We start from the raw sequence: 21,825 nt of genomic DNA, 5'->3' as shown, positions 1-21,825 counted from the left end.
TCGTCTGACTATTGGGTCTGACGGGACGGTCCGGCCGAAAAGTGATTAAAAAAGATAAAAATTTACTATTAATTGCTTTTTAGTTAGATGTTCATGAGTACATAAAACATGATTATTTAATGCCTAACACTTTTGATATCCCATTCATCATTTACTTTTTTTATTCTTCCGATTCATTCATTCGTCAGTTATTTAATTTATAAGAAATGAATTGAAATCATAGAAGATGATAATATTATTAAATCTCCACCCTCGGCCAAAGAATAACTATTGATTTAGAAAATAGTATTAATAGTAAAAATGAAAAAAAACAAATTCAAATTTGAAAATATATTAAAGTATTATATAAATTTTTTGAAGGGATAATTTTGTGAAAACATGTTAAATATATCTCCAGATATTTCCAATTCTTTAAGCACAAATAAATTAAGCATATATATCAAATTGAAAGCTCAAAATTTTAAATAAATGAAAGAAACTTCATCAAATAAACCTACTTATAGTTATGATTAGGGCTGGAGACAATAAGAACCCATGATTAACGAAATGTATTGGTATTGGATGGTTAAAAAATGGAATAATTTTTGATTTTTTAGAAGATAATTAGAATATTTATTTATAAATCAGTTTTATTTTATAACCAAATATCTATCACATCCAAAAACTAATTAAATATGCTAATCAAATTGATTTAAATTATATTTAATAAATTTATATTGATTTATTAATCTTTTTATATAAATAATTTAATAAAAATGATTTGATGATATAAAATATTGGTAATTTAACACATTTCATTTTTAATAAATTTCATGCAGAATAAATCTTTTATAGCTTAATAAAAAAGACATTTTCTAGACTGGACCGACCGCCCCACGGTCCATTTGATTTAACAATTTATCCGTCCGGTCTTATTTTTTAAAAAAGGACCAGACCGGTCCATTGCAAATGATACAGGAAGCATTAAAAGAACAAATAATATAAGTAAAACTAAATAAAAAAATAATAATCAATGTTTGTGAGTTTGTCACTTTTAATGGCAGACCATTCATGACTGTATTACTCATCTAGACAGGTCTATTATTGGGATTAATCTTCAGTATATTCAAAAAGCAAAAATTGTTTTGAGAATGCAAGCAAAGAAAGAAACTTTTAAATGCCCAACTGCAGAAAATTTAAAACTCCTTTTAATAAAAGTATTAAATGATTAAGAAGTCAAAACAATATAGACTATAACAACTGACAATGGAGCAAATCTTATTAAGATGGTAAAATTATTTATGGAGGATAGTGATGATGACAATCAATTGTCTGAATATGATGAATAAGAACAAATACAAAATATAGATAATTGGAATGAAGTTTCTACTAGTTTCACAAATGTACCTGATGAATTAACAATCAATCTTAATGATTTTCAATATATTATAAATATGAGAAATGCCTCTACCTTACAACTTATGGTAGATCATACAATAAAAAATTGCTCAGTTTCTTATATTATTATTAAAGCTCTGCCTGCAAGAATAAGGACAAAATGAAATCAATCATACTAAAAATTTAACTAAAAAAGACCTTTGGATTGTCACAGATGGTTATCAATCTATGACATGCTAGAGAGATTAAATGAATTTAAAGATATGTGTGAGGAATTATCAGTATCATACAGTTAACTTTATTTTACATCTTTGGAATGGGAAGCAATTATAAGGTCGATAAATATCCTAAAACTAATTAAAATAGCTACCAAGAACTAACTTGAGCAGCTAACTTTAGGAGATTTTTATGGCATATGGCCAGTGGCGTAGCCAAGATTGATTCATGGGGGGGGGGGCTAAAAATTTTTTAGGGGCTTTGCCCTCAAACCGCATTTTAAAAATTTGCCAATTGGTGTCTAACCACTATAGTAGCCAGCATTAATGAGAAAATATTAGTAACAAAATTTTGGCCAAATTTATGATTAATACGCGACTGAAAGCATTATTCTGAAAATTTTACCAATGTTTAGTCAATTGTAAATTAATTCAATCCATTCGGTGTAGAAAGAAGAATAAAATCGCCCCCAAACCTCCTATTTTTTATGATCACTCAATATATCTTATTCTATGTTAAAAATAATTATTTTAATTAAATTTTTACATATAACAAAATTTTGCAGAGAATTTCATTATAGATTTTATTTATACGATAAAATAAATTTTAAAATGTATAAATTTTATACAGATTATATTAAAAATTTATTCTAAATAACTATATTTTTAAAAAATAGAATTACAATAAAATATGAGTAATTCTTGTGTTGTATTTAAAAAAATCTAATTTAACAATTATAATATAATTGATACAAATGAGTACATAATTAATTCATATTAGAGATCCGCAAAAGTAGGAAAATTGGGATCGGGCTTGTCGGGCCTAATATTTTTTAAAAAAATTCTGGCCGGGTTGTGTCGGGCCTTGGAAATTTTTTTTAAATATATATAAATATATCAATTTTATGTTAAATTTTTTATGTAAAATAAAAATATTTGATTTTATTTATAAAAAATAGACGCCATATAACATATATCTTTTATTTTGAGTAATTATAAAAATGAATTTCTATATTTAAATAAATTCGGGCCCGGCCGACAAAATTTTTTTTAAAAAAATCGGACTTTTTTAAAATAATTTCTGACAAGGCTGGGCTTGAAAAATTAGGCCCGATGCAGATCATTAATTCTTAGTGCAAATGCAATATTTTTATTAAAATAGTATAATATATAAATATTATGACTAAGAATTCATTATAATTACGTTTTGAATATAAAAATTTTATGACTAAGATCATATTATAATAATATAGCAATTTTATAATTTGAATTTGTAAAGAGAGGTCTATTTTTCTCTGAGATTTGACATTCATCTAGAATCAAATTGTTATCTAGAATAATCTCCTTATTAATATTTAATATTGCGAATCCATTTAAACGGCTTTCACCGGTGCTATTTCTTAAATAGGTTTTTAACCTTTTCAAAGTTGAAAAATACCTTTCATTAGTGCAGGTGCTAATCGGTAAGGTAGCTAAGATAAAAAGCAATGTTTTGATATTAGGTAGGGAACCTAAAGTACAATTATACATGGAGGCCTGCAAAGCATATTTCGGTCTCAAAGAGTACTCTATTCTGTCAAAATTTTTATACCAAAATTTGACATCACAAAGTAAGTTATCATGCGATCCTGATAATTCATCAGCTCGCGTTTCAAGTGTATTTAGACTAAACCGGCAAAAGAAAATAAAAGCTGTTTAAAATAAAATTGTGACTAATATTTCCTTAAATTGAAATAAAAATCTATCAATTAGGGGAATAAAAATATTTATTTTATAAAAATCCTCAATTGTAGATGCATCAATATTTAAGCGATCGGACTATCTAGAAACTACTATAGGTTTAAAATTTTTAATCCCAAACATATTAGCGATCACCTTTTTTCTCATTATATTTCCCTAATTTTTTTTTTCCTGTCATGGGTTACTTTATTTGATTATTTACTGATATGATATGATGTCAAAATGTATTAGCAAATAATTAATTTAAATGATTTTTCTTTTATTTATAAATTATAAAAAATTAATTAAAATTTTTAAAACTATATATTAAATTTATAAATATCTAATTTAACTATGCGAGATCACAATATATTTTTATTGTTATTTAATATTTTACATATAATTTTTAATATATATTTTTAAACAATGTTATCATTTAAAATTAAAAATTCTTATTTGTTTTTTTAAATATATTACAATTTCATATTGTATATAATTTTATTTATAAATTGAAACAAATTTTTAAATAAAATTATTTGCAATAAGAATAAAATTCTAAACAAAAATTTTCAAAAAATTATTTAAAATTTTTTTTTTCGGAGGTTATGAGAAGGGGGGAGGTTCACCCCCCCCCTTCTCTACGCCACTGCATATGGCTAAAAGGTAAATTAGAAATTTCTATTTTTACTTCACCCTTTGCTCGTTCAATAGTAACTGCTATAATTTTAGAGTGAAACAACTTTTACACAAGAATACCTTTTTGTCATGCCTATATAGAAAGGTATAAAATAATTTAATGATATACCCCCTTTTAAAATATTAAACTATTTAAAAATTAGATTGCAAATCTTATATCGCTAAATTTAATTAATAATTTTATTTACCTAATAATTTTATATTACTTTAGATATTTTTCTATCTATTCTTAAAAAAATAATAAGATTTTTTTATCGATATTTTTAATTTTTATTATATAGATATCGAGTTTATGACTGAAGAAGAAAAGGCCAAGGCTAGGCATATTATTAAAATATGGCAATGGAATTAAACTTAGTTATAAGAATGGAGGATTCTAGTGAAGGTTGAACGCTGATTAATGTATATTCATTTGAAGATTTAGTAGAAAGTCTTCTTTAAAAAAAGTTTGTAACAAACAAAATCTATTACAAAAATCGGAGAATATTAAATATTTTATTAATTTTTCTAAAGAATCTAGGTTAAATAAAAATGAATATTTTAGACTATTGGAGATGTCAGAGTATTTGATACCTAGAATTATGAAAATTCTGAAAACATACTGGCAGTGCCGACTACCCAAGTTAGTGTGGAAAGATGTTTTTCAAATATAATATTTATACTATCTCCTTATAGATGTAATTTGAGTGAGACGAATCTTGAAAATATTGTGGGCTTAATAAAAAAATTTTAAGTAAATAAAATTAAATATTGTACATATTAAAATTAATCCTTTATATTTATTTGTTATGTTTACAAATTAAATATTATTTTATATTTTAATGATGAAATAAAGAAAAAATATTCTTTCCTATACATAATTCGAAGGTAGGTTTAATACAAAAATGCAGAGTTGTTAAAAGATACTTTTTACATGGATCTAGATACAGATACAACGTCTAAAATAATATCTAGATACAGATTATTTAATTAAAAATCTATCTAGATACAGATACAGATACCACATTTTTATATCTAGATACAGGATGTATCTAGATTTTAACAACTCTGCAAAAATGTCAAACAGGATTTTAGAAGTTCAAACCAAACCGTTATTTTTATTTTTACGAACGGAACCTGAACCTTGAAGCGTTATTTTTATCCGAACCTGAACCGATATTCGTTTCAGTTTGGATTCCTGGTTCAAACCTTTCTGTAACCTATGAGCAAAATCTTCAGGCTTACATAATATTATTTTGGCCAAAATTCTAATAAGGCCGTTTTAAAAAATTTATTTAACAGTAATTTATTGGGAAAATCTTTTCGACATAAAATTTATTAGGTATATTTTGAATTTGCATTTATAAAATAACTCTAACGATTTAATTAGGTCATAATCATTTGTAAAAATATTTATTTAGATTTAAAAGAAACAAAATTAAATCCAAGGTGATACACGCTCGCTGAGTGCTTATAGTTGGAGCACGCAAGATATTTCTGCTAAAATCGGAATTCTCGGAAGATCCAATGTTTTTATCCAAAAATTGAACAAATAAAATTATCTCCTATGCTTGAGGCGAAAATAATGAATAACATTTGCTAGACTGTCAAAATGATCTTATTTTTACATGTTGATGTTGAATATTTAGCTTCAAGATAATCCGATTTTGGAATAACCTTGGAGGAACAATCATGTAAAGGTCTGAAATAATGCCATATTACTGTAAAATAGAAAGATAAAATAATGATGTCAATTTGATTTTAAATAATTTAATTTTGAAGCATACCTAGGAATTTAGATAAGAACATATATTTCTTTCAAATAAGTGCTTGATAATCGTCCTGTGAGTATTATAATGGCCTATGTCCGCTTTTTGCAATTTTTCAGGATAGCATTTATCTGTTGTATCTTTAATATAGAAAAAGTGAGAATTTTTTTTATCTATAAGATCATGCCTAAATGATTCGCAAACAATTTATGTTTACAGTGGCGTAGACAAGGGCCCCCCCCCCACATAATTTCCACAAAAAAATTTGGGAATAATTTTATTTAAAAACGGTTTCAATTTAGAAATAAAATAATATATACAATATCAAAATGAAATATATTAAATAACAATAAAGGGTTCCACGTCTTTATAGAGAAACCATTATACAGAATGTATTTTATAGAGAAACATTTATAGAGAAAACAATTACAGAGAATAAATTTATAGAGAATTGTTTTATAGAGAGTGTAGTTTATAGAGAATGTTTTATAGAGAATGTTTTATAGAGAATGTTTTATAGAGAATGTTATATAGAGAATGTTTTATAGAGAATGTTTTATAGAGAATGTTTTATAGAGAATGTTTTATAGAAAATGTTTTATAGAGAATGTTTTATAGAGAATGTTTTATTTAGAGAATAATTTTTATAGAGAATATTTATAAAGAATGATTTTATAGAGAATGCCGTTTATAGAGAATGGTTTTATAGAGAATGTCGATTATAGAGAATGATTTTAAATAGAATTATTTTATAGAGAAGGTCCATAATAGAGAAGGTCCATAATAGAGAAGGTCCATAATAGAGAAGGTCCATAATAGAGAAGGTCCATAATAGAGAAGGTCCATAATAGAGAAGGTCCATAATAGAGAAGGTCCATAATAGAGAATGACTTCAAAGAGAATGATTTTATAGAGAATGTTGTTTATAGAGAATGATTTTAAAGATAATTACTTTTATAGAGAATTATTTTGTAGAGAATTACATTGTAGAGAATTATTTTGTAGAGAATTACATTGTAGAGAATTATTTTGTAGAGAATAATTATTTTCTAGATCTAGATTTTATAGAGAAATATTATATATGGGACAATTATAGAGTCCAAAATATTTATGCAGATTTGAAAAATATATCAAAATTAACATTTTAATAATACAATTCAGTTTATTTGTTGTATTTTTTCGATGACTTTATTTGTTTCAACAATGGTTTTTTTGTAAAATCTTTTTAGTTCATATCAAGGTTTAGCTTGATTTTAATTCAGCTAAACCAAACCTGAAACGATTTGTTAAATATGTATTAACCGTTATTAAAGAGAATCTAAACTGAACCAACCATTTTTAAAATTTTTATATATTGCATTTATATGTCAGCTACCTAAATTAGCCTATAGAAGGGTTCTTAACTTTACCCTTATGGATATAATATGACGGACGAGAATCTTGATTCTAATTTTAATTAAGAAAAGGTATTAACCCGTTGTTTGGGTAAAAAATATGTCACATTCCCGATCGTTTTGCGTACACGTTTCTAAATATAATTTTCTTTCTATTTTATTATACAAATTTTATTCATAAATCTTTTTAATATAGATAACTAAGAATTCATTAATCTCTAATAATACACATTTAAATGTATGCGATGGCTTTAATATATTGAATGTCGAAAAGTGCCGATCTGTATTTGGGGTTCCACAACCAATATTTTTGATTTAATAGAAGCACCATAATTTTGTCCTCCCTAAAAAACCAAAACCGTCAATTGAAGGTTTCTATATAAGATATTATAGCGAATATTATCGCGAATGTATTATAGCGAGCGCATTACCGCGAATGCATTATAGCGAGTATAATACAGCGAAAATATTATAGCGAATGCATTATCGCGAATGTATTAGCGCGAATGCAATATCGCAAATGTATTATAGCGAATTCATTGTCGCGAACGCATTATCTTAAATGAATTACATCAGTTGCGATATCGGGAATGGAGTTTGATGAAAACGACAATTTTATATTTATCGGCCTTTAGACAGACTTAGTAGAACCTGGAAATTAAGTTAAAGTCGGGCTTAGGTCTATTTTTTAAAAAAAATAGGGTTAAGGCTTTTGATTTTTTTGACTCAAAAATATAAAAAAGATTCTAAGCAATAAAATAGATTTCTCTAAAGATTAGGGTAAAGGAATTAAATTTTTATATTAATAGATTGTTTAAATATGCGTTTAGTTATATTTTTCAATTAAATTTGGGACAGGGCAGGCTCAGGCCTAAAATTTAAAATTATGGCTAGGCTCCTAAAAATAAAGATTTTGGATGGTGCTTTGACCGAAATAAATAAAATTTGCAAGGCACTAAGAAAAAAAGTTTTATTTAAAACATTGAGCCCAAATAATTAGACCTCGGATTTATATTATTCTTTGACAATGCATGCTTTAATTAGTGAGGGATTTAGTATGGACTTGATAAGCATTTTTTGATAATAAATTTATAAAGTTCTCTTATTGTTTAATCAAAAATACAAGGTCAAAGCTTATCACAGCAAGACATGAAACAATATTCAGCATTATATATAGATTGTCGAATTGATGCTATCCATCTCAGTACTTAATTCGTGTAATCTCTGATGATGAAATTGCCACTATTGTGACTCAGGAATTGGGGAAAAAATAGATGATTGATTTCCTTAATTGATTCTTGCTGAGTTCTTGATTCCTGACGCTTTTTTCTGATTATGTGATCAAAGACAAAATTGTATAAAAATGGATATAGAAATATAATAAATATAAGTAGAACTAAAATTGAATGAATTGAACATGCCTCATATATTATTAAAAATAACTTAGCTATTTTTAACACAAATTATAGTATTTTTCCATTTCAGTTCAGTTGCTATATTATATTAATCTAATGAATGTCAAAATTTTATTAGAGTGGCGATAATAGTAATTGGACATTACTATTATCGCTGAAGATGAGAAAATTTAATGGAATAAAATATTTACTTTGTGAGTTGTACTTCAAGGAGTAGATACAATCCTAAAAAATCGAAAGGTGGAAAATATCTCTTTTTTACATTTTCTATGCCTTCATATTTTTTTAAATGTGTATTCTTCAAGACTAAAAGAGGTTTAGAAAGATTTAAAATAAAAGTTTTAAAGGCAATTGACGGATATTAAAATTAATTAAACAAGCTGAAGCGAACTTATCATTTATGATTCCACTTTTTACAGTAGAAAGCAAGGCCCTATAAAAAATATATAAGAAAAGTAAGATATCTGTCGTAGGAAGCGTAGATAATGAAAATCCTTATGTTATGCTGGTAAATAAAAATATTGCTTTAATCATGAAATTTTTTTTATTAAGAAACACCCACCTCCCCCCCCCCCTCCCAACAGGAAAGTTTGAATAAATAATTAGCCCCAATGATACGAAGAAATTTAAATATTAATGATAATTATACTTGCTTATAACCAGATCTATAGACCGACTACCAATAATAAAAAGACGCTTAACCATTCAAACAATGTTAAACAGGATCTTTTACCACAGGGGAAGGGGTTATAACTCAAGATTGGCATTGAAATTAAAATGGGTAGTTTGTATTTGGAATTCCGTTGTTCTAATTTTGATGTGGTATAGGAAATGAGGGGAGTGGGGGAAGAAGGGGGTAGTATTATAATATATGATGCAAAATCTTTTGATAATTAGGTATTTGTGGAATCTGCTGCAAATAGCAAGCTTCGATATTTTCTAAAGAAAGACATTACAATGCGATAAAAATCAGTGTATATCATGATAAAAAGCTTCTTATAATCATATGATGAAATACAAGTTTGTCTGTGAACCAACCATATTTAAACAAATTGGTATCAATAAATATAATCCCTATATTTATATAAACTTATAAATATTAAAAGTCTGATAAAACCTATAAAAAACATTTTAAACTTTTGATTTATCTTTCTCTACACTGCTAAGGAGTTTAGGCTTGTAATAAGAAATTTTCATTTTACTAAAATCAATTTATAGAAAAAGTGTATTATTTTAAATTTTGTCAATGTATAAATTTTAGGTAAGGGTTTGAACTATCATTTTGTATTTTGTAAATTAATACAATTATTTTCGGACCTATGAAGATTTTGACAGAAATTGATCCAACCACCCCCTGGTCTTTCCTGCCTACCCTGTGAATAATAGACAGTAGTACTCTAGTGATCTTTTAACTAAACTTAATTTTGGTAAGGCGATAGTTTGATGGGTATTGTTTTATTTTTTGTTATTATTTGAATTTAAAATCACTAATTGAGTGCGTTTTATTAAATTTAAAAATCTGATTTTGCCAGAAATGCATCTGAATAAGTGTAGAATACCCACCCTTAATGTTGCGCAATCGGTTAATTTTAGGCAATTTTAAAACGGTTAGCCAAGTTTTTAGGTTAAAAAATCGGCTAAGCATAATTAGGCTTAGCATAAAAATAGGCGAAAACTAATTACTCAAAAATTAGGCATCGGCTAAGGAGCTCGGTTAATCGCCCGTCATATATCGTTACATAATAAATATATAAAATAATTTTAATAAAGGCTAGGCTTAGTGTTGCATAACGCTGACGGGCGATTAGCCTAGCTCCCAGTCCCTACATTTTGTCTAATTAGTTTTAGGCAATTTCTCGGTTAAGCCAAATTATGTTTAGCTAATTTTTAGGCTACTAACACTACTTATAAATTTCAGATTAATGTAAATTAAAATTTCTTCAGAGGTTCAATATAAGATCTTCTGAAATTTATAGGGTGGGTATTCTACACATATTATAATGCATTTTCTGCAAAATCAGATTTAAAATTTAATAAAACGCGCTCATTTATGATTTAAAATGAAAAAATAGAACAAAATAAAATTATTAAATACAAAAATATTTTGGCGCAATCGTATGAAATTCCCAGGGTAGATTCTCTTCGGAATTGGTAAAATCAGATTTATTAGGGAAATTATAAAAGTGCACTATAAATCAGAGACCTACAGGCCCGACCTTAAACCCGGGCCGTATTTTAATTTTTTTAAATATACCCGGGCCGAGCGTAAAATTTTATTTTTTTAAATACATTCTTTCTTTCTTCCTTTCTTTCTTCCTTTCTTTCTTTCTTTCTTTCTTTCTTTCTTTCTTTCTTTCTTTCTTTCTTTCTTTCTTTCTTCTTCTTTCTTTCTTTCTTTCTTTCTTTCTTTCTTTCTTTCTTTCTTTCTTTCTTTCTTTCTTTCTTTCTTTCTTTCTTTCTTTCTTTCTTTCTTTCTTTCTTTCTTTCTTTCTTTCTTTCTTTCTTTCTTTCTTTCTTTCTTTCTTTCTTTCTTTCTTTCTTTCTTTCTTTCTTTCTTTCTTTCTTTCTTTCTTTCTTTCTTTCTTTCTTTCTTTCTTTCTTTCTTTCTTTCTTTCTTTCTTTCTTTCTTTCTTTCTTTCTTTCTTTCTTTCTTTCTTTCTTTCTTACTTTCTTTCTTTCCGGGTCAAAAAAAGCTTTTTTTTTAAAAACTCGGGCCGGGCCATATATTTTAAAACCAAATATTTTAAATCACCATTATTATCTAGGCAAATTAAAAATATATAATATATTTTTAAAAAATCGGGGCCGGGCCAAGCAGATTAAAATAATGCACAAAGCAACTAAATATTGACAAAATTTTCTAAAACAATTGGCGTAAGGCTGGCTTTGTTGCTAATAGTTTTTTTAAATGGTTACTCTACTAGTTAAAGCAAAGCACTAATAGAAACTGATAAAGAAGGAAACATTTTCATAATTTTAGCATTACTACTTCTAATTGTTCAGCGTATTTTAAAAAAAAATAACAACAGGAAACTTAAAAATATTATCATAATTATTCATAAGCAATACAAATCAGGAACGTGAATAATTTTTTTAAGATTATTTTTTCCCTTTTTTTATTCAAGGGTTCTGAGAATTTATATGACGGCATCTGGCTTGTTTTTTTTTAAATAATACTTGATTCATTTTCGATAAAATCATTCTCTATAAAATTCTTCAATAAAATTATTCTCTATAAAATCCTTCTCTATAAAATAATTCTCTCTAAAACAATTCTCTGTAAAAATTCTCTATAAAATAATTCTCTGTAAAATATTCTCTATAACATCATTCTCTATAAACGACATTCTATATAAAATCATTCTCTATAAAATCATTCTCTATAAATGAGATTCTCTATAAACGACATTCTCTATAATTGTTTTCTCTTTAAAAGTTTCTCTATAAAATAAATTCTCTATAAAATCATTCTCTAAAAACGATATTCTTTATAAACGACATTCTCTACATCTCTATAAAAGTTTCTCTATATTTGCATTCTCTATAAAAGATTCTCTGTAAAGACGGGACCACAATAAAGAGGGTAGGTCTATAAGTCGAAAGGCTTGGTAATACGAAAGGCTAAAAAATAACATTGAAAATAAAAATAAAGAAAATGATTAATGAGATATTTGATTGATTTATTGCTTTTTTTAGAGAAATAATATTATAATAACATTACAAATATGGAAATTTTAATATCTTTTCAATTTTTTGGTATCCCGTCTTTACAGAGAATCTTTTATAGAGAATGCAAATATAGAGAAACTTTTATAGAGAAAACAATTGTAGAGAATGTCGTTTATAAAGAATATCGTTTATAGAGAATGATTTTATAGAGAATTTATTTTATAGAGAAACTTTTAAAGAGAAAACAATTATAGAGAATGTCGTTTATAGAGAATCTCATTTATAGAGAATGATTTTGTAGAGAATATCGTTTATAGAGAATGATTTTATAGAGAATTTATTTTATAGAGAAACTTTTAAAGAGAAAACAATTATAGAGAATGTCGTTTATAGAGAATCTCATTTATAGAGAATCTCATTTATAGAGAATGATTTTGTAGAGAATCTCGTTTATAGAGAATGATTTTATAGAGAATATTTTACAGAGAATTGTTTTATAGAGAATATTTTACAGAGAATTGTTTGAGAGAGAATTATTTTATAGAGAAGGATTTTATAGAGAATAATTTTATAGAATTTTATAGAGAATGATTTTATAGAAAATGAATTAAGTATTATTTTAGAAATAAATTATCTCAAAAAAACAAGCCAGATGCCGTCATATAAATTCTCGGAACCCTTGAATAAAAAAAGGGAAAAAATAATCTTAAAAAAAATTATTCACGTTCCTGATTTGTATTGCTTATGAATAATTATGATAATATTTTTAAGTTTCCTGTTGTTATTTTTTTTTTAAAATACGCTCAACTAGTAATGTTAAAATTATGAAAATATTTCCTTCTTTATCAGTTTCTATTAGTGCTTTGCTTTAACTAGTAGAGTAGCCATTTAAAAAAAAAACTATTAGCAACAAAGCCAGCCTTACGCCAATTGTTTTAGAAAATTTTATCAATATTTAGTTGCTTTGTGCATTATTTTAATCTGCTTGGCCCGGCCCCGATTTTTTAAAAATATATTATATATTTTTAATTTGCCTAGATTATAATGGTGATTTAAAATGTTTGGTTTTAAAATAAATGGCCCGGCTCGAGTTTTTCAAAAAAAGCTTTTTTTTTATCCGGCATGTGTATTTAAAAAAATTAAAATACGGCCCGAGTTTAAGGTCGGGCCTGTAGGTTTCTGATTTATAGTGCGCTTTTATAATTTCCCTAATAAATCTGATTTTACCAATTCCGAAGAGAATCTACCCTGGGAATTTCATACGATTGCGCCAAAATATTTTTGTATTATAATTTTATTTTGTTCTATTTTTTCATTTTAAATCATAAATGAGCGCGTTTTATTAAATTTTAAATCTGATTTTGCAGAAAATGCATTATAATATGTGTAGAATACCCACCCTATAAATTTCAGAAGATCTTATATTGAACCTCTGAAGAAATTTTAATTTACATTAATCTGAAATTTATAAGTAGTGTTAGTAGCCTAAAAATTAACTAAACATAATTTGGCTTAACCGAGAAATTGCCTAAAACTAATTAGACAAAATGTAGGGACTGGGAGCTAAGCTAATCGCCCGTCAGCGTTATGCAACACTAAGCCTAGCCTTTATTAAAATTATTTTATATATTTATTATGTAACGATATATGACGGGCGATTAACCGAGCTCCTTAGCCGATGCCTAATTTTTGAGTAATTAGTTTTCGCCTATTTTTATGCTAAGCCTAATTATGCTTAGCCGATTTTTTAACCTAAAAACTTGGCTAACCGTTTTAAAATTGACTAAAATTAACCGATTGCGCAACATTAAGGGTGGGTATTCTACACTTATTCAGATGCATTTCTGGCAAAATCAGATTTTTAAATTTAATAAAACGCACTCAATTAGTGATTTTAAATTCAAATAATAACAAAAAATAAAACAATACCCATCAAACTATCGCCTTACCAAAATTAAGTTTAGTTAAAAGATCACTAGAGCACTGTCTAATATTCACAGGGTAGGCAGGGAAGGCCAGGGGGTGGTTGGATCAATTTCTGTCAAAATCGTCATAGGTCCGAAAATAATTGTATCTGAATTTACAAAATACAAAATGATAGTTCAAACCCTTACCTAAAAATTATACATCGACAAAATTTAAAATAATACACTTTTTTCTCTAAATTGTTTTTAGTAAAATAAAAATTTCTTATTACAAGCCTAAACTCCTTAGGAGTGTAGAGAAAGGTGAATCAAAAAGTTTAAAATGTTTTTTATAGGTTTTTTGAACTTGTTAAACATTCCGAAGATCAGACTTTTAATATTTATAAGAAATTTTTTATTTACATATAGGGATTATATTTATTGATACCAATTTGTTTAAATATGGTTGGTTCACAGACAAGCTTGTATTTTATCATATGATTATAAGAAGCGTTGTATCATGATATACATTGATTTCCATCGCATTGTAATGTCTTTCTTTAGAAAATATCGAAGCTTGATATTTGCAGCAGATTGCACAATATTTTACTAACTCTTTTACACTTAGAAGTTATTTCAAATACCTAATTATCAAAAGATTTTTCATCATATATTATAATACTACCCCCTTCTTCCCCCACTCTCCTCATTTCCTATACCACATCAAAATTAGAACAACGGAATTCCAAATACAAACTACCCATTTTAATTTCAATGCCAATCATGAGTTATAACCCCTTCCCCTGTGGTAAAAAGTCCTGTTTAACATTGTTTGAATGGTTAAGCGTCTTTTTATTATTGGTAGTCGGTCTATGGATCTGGTTATAAGCAAATATAATTATCATTAATATTTAAATTTTTTCGTATCATTAGGGCTAATTATTTATTCAAACTTTTCTGTTGGGAGGAGGGGTGGGTGTTTCTTAATAAAAAAAATTTCATGATTAAAACAATATTTTTATTTCCAGCATAACATAAGGATTTTCATTATCTACGCTTCCTCTGAGACAGTTATCTTAATTTTCTTATATATATTTTATAGAGCCTTGCTTTCTACTGTAAAAAGTGTAATCATAAATGATAAGTTCGCTTCAGCTTGTTTAATTAATTTTAATATCCGTCAATTGCCTTTAAAACTTTTATTTTAAATCTTTCTAAACCTCTTTTAGTCTTGAAAAATACACATTTAAAAAAATATAAAGGCATAGAAAATGTAAAAAAGAGATATTTTCCACCTTTCGATTTTTTAGGGTTGTATCTACTCCTTGAAGTACAACTCACAAAGTAAATATTTTATTCCATTAAATTTTCTCATCTTCAGCGATAATAGTAACGTCCAATTACTATTATCGCCACTCTAATAAAATTTATGACATTCATCAGATTAATAAAATATAACAACTGAAAGCAAATATAATTATCATTAATATTTAAATTTTTTCGTATCATTAGGGCTAATTATTTATTCAAACTTTTCTGTTGGGAGGAGGGGTGGGTGTTTCTTAATAAAAAAAATTTCATGATTAAAACAATATTTTTATTTCCAGCATAACATAAGGATTTTCATTATCTACGCTTCCTCTGAGACAGTTATCTTAATTTTCTTATATATATTTTATAGAGCCTTGCTTTCTACTGTAAAAAGTGTAATCATAAATGATAAGTTCGCTTCAGCTTGTTTAATTAATTTTAATATCCGTCAATTGCCTTTAAAACTTTTATTTTAAATCTTTCTAAACCTCTTTTAGTCTTGAAAAATACACATTTAAAAAAATATAAAGGCATAGAAAATGTAAAAAAGAGATATTTTCCACCTTTCGATTTTTTAGGGTTGTATCTACTCCTTGAAGTACAACTCACAAAGTAAATATTTTATTCCATTAAATTTTCTCATCTTCAGCGATAATAGTAACGTCCAATTACTATTATCGCCACTCTAATAAAATTTATGACATTCATCAGATTAATAAAATATAACAACTGAACTGAAATGGAAATATACTATAATTTGTGTTAAAAATAGCTAAGTTATTTTTTAATAATATATGAGGCATGTTCAATTCATTCAATTTTAGCTCTACTTATATTTATAATATTTCTAATCCATTTTATATAATTTTGTCTTTGATCACATAATTAGAAAATAGACTCGTCAGGAAGCAAGAACTTAGCAAGAATCAATTAAGGAAATCAATAATCTATTTTTCCCCAATTCCTAAGTCACAATAGTGGCAATTTCATCATCAAAGATTACACGAATTAAGTACTGAGATGGATAGCAATTCAATTCGACAATCTACATATGATGCCGAACATTGTTTTATGTCTTGTTGTGATAAGCTTTGACCTTGTCTTTTTGATTAAACAATAAGAGAACTTTATATAAATTTATTATCAAAAAATCCTTATCAAGTCCATACTAAATCCCTCACTAATTAAAGCATGCTTTGTCAAAGAATAATATAAATCCGAGGTCTAATTATCTGTTTGGCTCGTTTTAAATAAAAAAATTTTTCTTAGTGCCTTGCAAATTTTATTTATTTCGGCCAAAGCTCCATCCAAAATCTTTATTTTTAGGAGCCTAGCCGTAATTTTAAATTTTAAGCCTGAGCCTGTCCTGTCCCAAATTTAATTGAAAAATATATCTAAACGCATATTAAACAATCAATTAATATAAAAATTTAATTCCTTTACCCTAATCTTTAGAAAAATCTATTTTATTGCTTAGAATCTATTTTATATTTTTTGAGTCAAAAAAATCAAAAGCCTTAACCCTATTTTAAAAAAAAAATTTTTAGACCCAAGCCCGACTTTAACTTAATTTTTAGGTTCAACTAAGTCTGTCTAAAGGCCGATAAATATAAAATTGTAGTTTTCATCAAACTCCATTCCCGATATCGCAACTGATGTAATTCATTTGAGATAATGCATTCGCGACAATGAATTCGCGATAATACATTTGCGATAATGCATTCGCGCTAATACATTCGCGATAATGCATTCGCTATAATATTTTCGCTGTATTATACTCGCTATAATGCATTCGCGATAATGCGTTCGCTATAATACATTCGCGATAATGCATTTGCGGTAAAGCATTCGCTATAATATCTTATATAGAAACCTTCAATTTACGGTTTTGGTTTTTTAGGAAGGACAAAATTATGGTGCTTCTATTAAATCAAAAATATTGGTTTCTCTATAAATATGTGGTACCCCAAATAGAGATCAGCACTTTTTGACACTCAATATATTAAAGCCATCGCATATATCTAAATGTTAGAGACTAATGAATTCTTAGTTATCTATATTAAAAAGATTTATGAATAAAATTTGTATAATAAAATAGAAAGAAAATTATATTTAGAAACGTGTTCCGAAACGCAGAACGAACGGGAATTTGACATATTTTTTACCCAAACAACTGGTTAAAACCTTTTCTTAATTAAAAACAAGATTCTCGTCCGTCATATTATATCCATAAGGGTAGAGTTAAGAACCCTTCTATAGGCTAATTTAGGTAGCTGACATATAATGCAATATATAAAAATTTTAAAAATGGTTGGTTCAGTTTAGATTCTCTTTAATAACGGTTAATACATATTTAACAAATCGTTTCAGGTTTGGTTTAGCTGAGTTAATAATCATAAACCTTGATATGATTTTACAAAAAAACCATTGTTGAAACAAATAAAGTCATCGAAAAAATACAACAAATAAACTGAATTGTATTATTAAAATGTTAATTTTGATATATTTTTCAAATCCCGCATAAATTTTTTGAACTCTATAATTGTCCCATATATAATATTCTCTATAAAATCAAGATCTAGAAAATAATTTTCTATAAAATAATTCTCTACAATGTAATTCTCTACAAAATAATTCTCTACAATGTAATTCTCTACAAAATAATTCTCTATAAAAGTAATTCTCTTTAAAATCATTCTCTATAAACAACATTCTCTATAAAATCATTCTCTTTGAAGTCATTCTCTATTAAGGACCTTCTCTATAAAATAATTCTCTTTAAAATCATTCTCTATAATCGACATTCTCTATAAAACCATTCTCTATAAACTACATTCTCTATAAAATCATTCTCTATAAATTAATTCTCTATAAAAATTATTCTCTATATAAAACATTCTCTATAAAACATTCTCTATAAAACATTCTCTATAAACTACATTCTCTAAAAAACAATTCTCTATAAATGCATTCTCTGTAATTTCTCTATAAATGTTTCTCTATAAAATACATTCTCTATAATGGTTTCTCTATAAAGACGTGGAACCCAATTTTTTTTACTAATTCTTTGAAATAATTTGCGGTTTTTAAAAATTAATATTTTTAATTAAATTAATATTTGCTTATGATTTTATATATTAAGTAAGTATAAATATATTGTAATTACTTGATAAAGAAGTAAATAAGAAATATAAATTTTTTAAGGTATTTTTAATTGAGAAAGCATTTGAGGGGATAGGCTAACATCTTCAACGTAATTTTGATTATAATTAAATCATTGAAATCAGAATATAATTCTCTATCTAAAACCGCTTAGATGTATTTTTTACGTTTCCGGTTCAAAAAATAATATTTTTGTCGCGAAAGCATTTTATAGGGGAAAGGCTAACATCTTAAACGTAATTTTGAATATTATTATATCATTGAACTCAGAATATAATTCTCTATCCAAAACCGCTTGGATGTATTTTTTTACGTTTTCGGTTCAAAAAATAATATTTTTGTCGCGAAAGCATTTTATAGGGGAAAGGCTAACATCTTAAACGTAATTTTAAATATAATTTTATCATTAAACTAAGAATTTAATTCTCTATCCAAAACCGCTTAGATGCATTTTTTTACGTTTCCGGTTCAAAAAATTATTTTTTTGTCGTGAAAGCATTTTATAGGGGAAAGTTCTCTCTTTTATATTCTATTGAAATTGTACATTTCATTTCTTTTATTATTAAAAAAGTATGAAATGGCATGATATATATATATATATAAGGGTTTAAGAAGAATACTTTACAAACTCTTATTTTGGTATTGTCGATTTTTATTTCATTCATTTAATTATTTATTAAGTCTTTTCTACATAATTTATCATATATAAAACTACATTCATATCTTTTCTTAAATATAAAAATTTGTTCTAAATATATATATAAATTTGTATCATGATGTTACAAGAGGTTATAACATAAACGTGTTAAATTGATTTAAAATCAAAAATAGTTAATGTAAATTATTTGAAAGATAAAAATTAATTTAAGGTAAAATAAAAAAATAGTTTAACTTAAAATTTTAAGTAAAAAATAAGAATACGATTTCAGTTACGCCAATTGCCTTAGGGAATAATATAATAAAATTGGAAAAAATAAATAGTAAATTGCTATAGGAAGTTGTGATTGTGATAAAACAGATTCACAAAAAGTATCAAAATTATATAAGAAATATTTATAAGTAAAATTTTAAGGAATTATTGATTTTGGCCCTGTTCTTTTTTTCACACCTAATTACATTTAAATGAAAAATTTACTCTTTTTCTTGGGTAATAGCAAAAATCTTTGTGTATTGTTTTTCTATTATATTCATGAAAATTTATACCTGCAGGTATTGCATTTTTTAACTCTACAGCCTTCTGTTAAAATATGATTCACCTGATTGGCATATATTTTTCTGAATATTCAATCTCCAGTTATCAGAATTTATTTTACTGCTTAGTGTTCTAAATAAGTTAGTAATTAAACAAGGGAATAACTTAATTATTCCCTATAAATTCATTATTTAAAGTTAGTGTTAATATTATAATTTACCTTAGGTACAATGTTAAAATAAATATAATAATTTATTCATAAAATTTAAATACATAGCTTCCCATCCAAAATAAGGAAATGTCCCAATCAAAAAAGGAAAAGCGTTGATCATAAAAGGAAAAATTCGAAAGTAGGAAAAGTGTCAATCAAAAAAGGAATAGCTATTTCTTTAAAAAAATTAGTTTTACTCGTCAATTTTTAGTTTTTTTTAACTTTTCTTTCTTATTTTATTTCCAACTTTTTACAGCTCTTTAAGTGATTTTTAATCTTTATTTTTCTTATCTTTCATCAATTTTTTTCTTCTATTTTTATCATTCATTTTCTTCTTTTTAAAAATAATTTTTTTCCGTCATATTTATCTATTTCTCTATTTTTATGACTATTTCCATCCTACATAACAATTTTTTGATTTTTTTCACCTTTAGCAATTAAATTTTTTAAATATATTTTGCATATCCAATTATTTCATTACAATTACGATGTTTATATAGGTATTATATAGTAAAAACGAAAAATTTATATTAATTATTGATAATTTGCCCACTTCTACATTTTGGAATATAGGTCTCCATATATCTAAAATAATTCTTTGCATACTCCTCAGTTCGATGTTCTATAAAACGAATTAATTTTTCCTAGTCGTTAAAACTTTGATTTCTTACAAAATCCTTCAATTGGAAAAACGCATTTTCAATGATTTTATAAAGAGGGAATGGTGGTAAATATTTTATTGTATGCCCTCTTCTTTCCATCGATTCTCTAATTGTATGGTTATGATGAAATGAAACATTATCCATCACAAAAATCATATTGCTTTCTTTAAAATGATTTAGAATTCAATTTACAAAGTTGATAAAGTGGAAGCGCTGCAGAGGCCATCAAGTATCTCGAATCTGAATATTCTAGCAATCGTGAGAGCAGTGTATTTATCCCTTGAATATTTTTAATAGCCTATTTATTTATTTTAACCTTGATATAGTATTTTTAGATATTTCTTTTATAGATCTGCAAATCACGGCCCAGTCCCTACCTCTATGTCTAAAAAATAATTTTTGTTCAGGTTGGGTCGGGCCTAATATTTTTTAAACATTTTTGGGCCGGACCGAGTTGGGCTAAATTTTTAAATATGTTATATTTTTTTCAAATAAATTGATAGATTTTAAAATTCTAAACAAGGCGCCAATATTTTTTATTTGTAGAGTATATTTATTTTTACAATCATAAACAAATTAAATTTTTCTATATTTAGATAATTTCGGGCAGGGCTGGACTTGAAAAATTAGGCCCTATGCAGATCACTAATTTCTACATCATATCTTTCTTTAATCATTTCACATAACCTTTTAGACAAAGTGCAATCCAAATTTATAAGTGGCATAATATAAAAACTATAAAATAAATGCGAATTATAAAATATTAAACGAATATAAATGGTTATAAAATAAATGCAAATTATAACATATTAAATGTATATAAGCAGCATATAAATCATATAAATGACCCAAAATAAAAATTTTATACTCTTCCTGTTCTTGATTTAATTTCTTAGGTGCACGTGAGCCTCCTTTGGGTAAACTATATATTATTCCATTTTTGAGATGGGAGTATTTTATATTTGTCACAGTTTTATAGCTTACTTTAAACATTTTGTCATATTTATGATAATATCCTTTTTTAAAGCGATGTTTTTACCTTGTTATACTCATATCTTCATAATTTTTTAAAACAAAAAAAATATTTTTTAAAAGATAAACTCATTAAATAGAATGAATGACAAAAAATTGAAACTCTTTAAATTATTTA

Source organism: Gordionus sp. m RMFG-2023, chromosome 2 (assembly GCF_954871325.1).
Source record: "Gordionus sp. m RMFG-2023 chromosome 2, tfGorSpeb1-WG-v2, whole genome shotgun sequence".
NCBI classification, from domain to species: Eukaryota; Metazoa; Nematomorpha; class Gordioida; order Chordodea; family Parachordodidae; genus Gordionus; species Gordionus sp. m RMFG-2023.
This window is presented reverse-complemented; position numbering follows the sequence as displayed.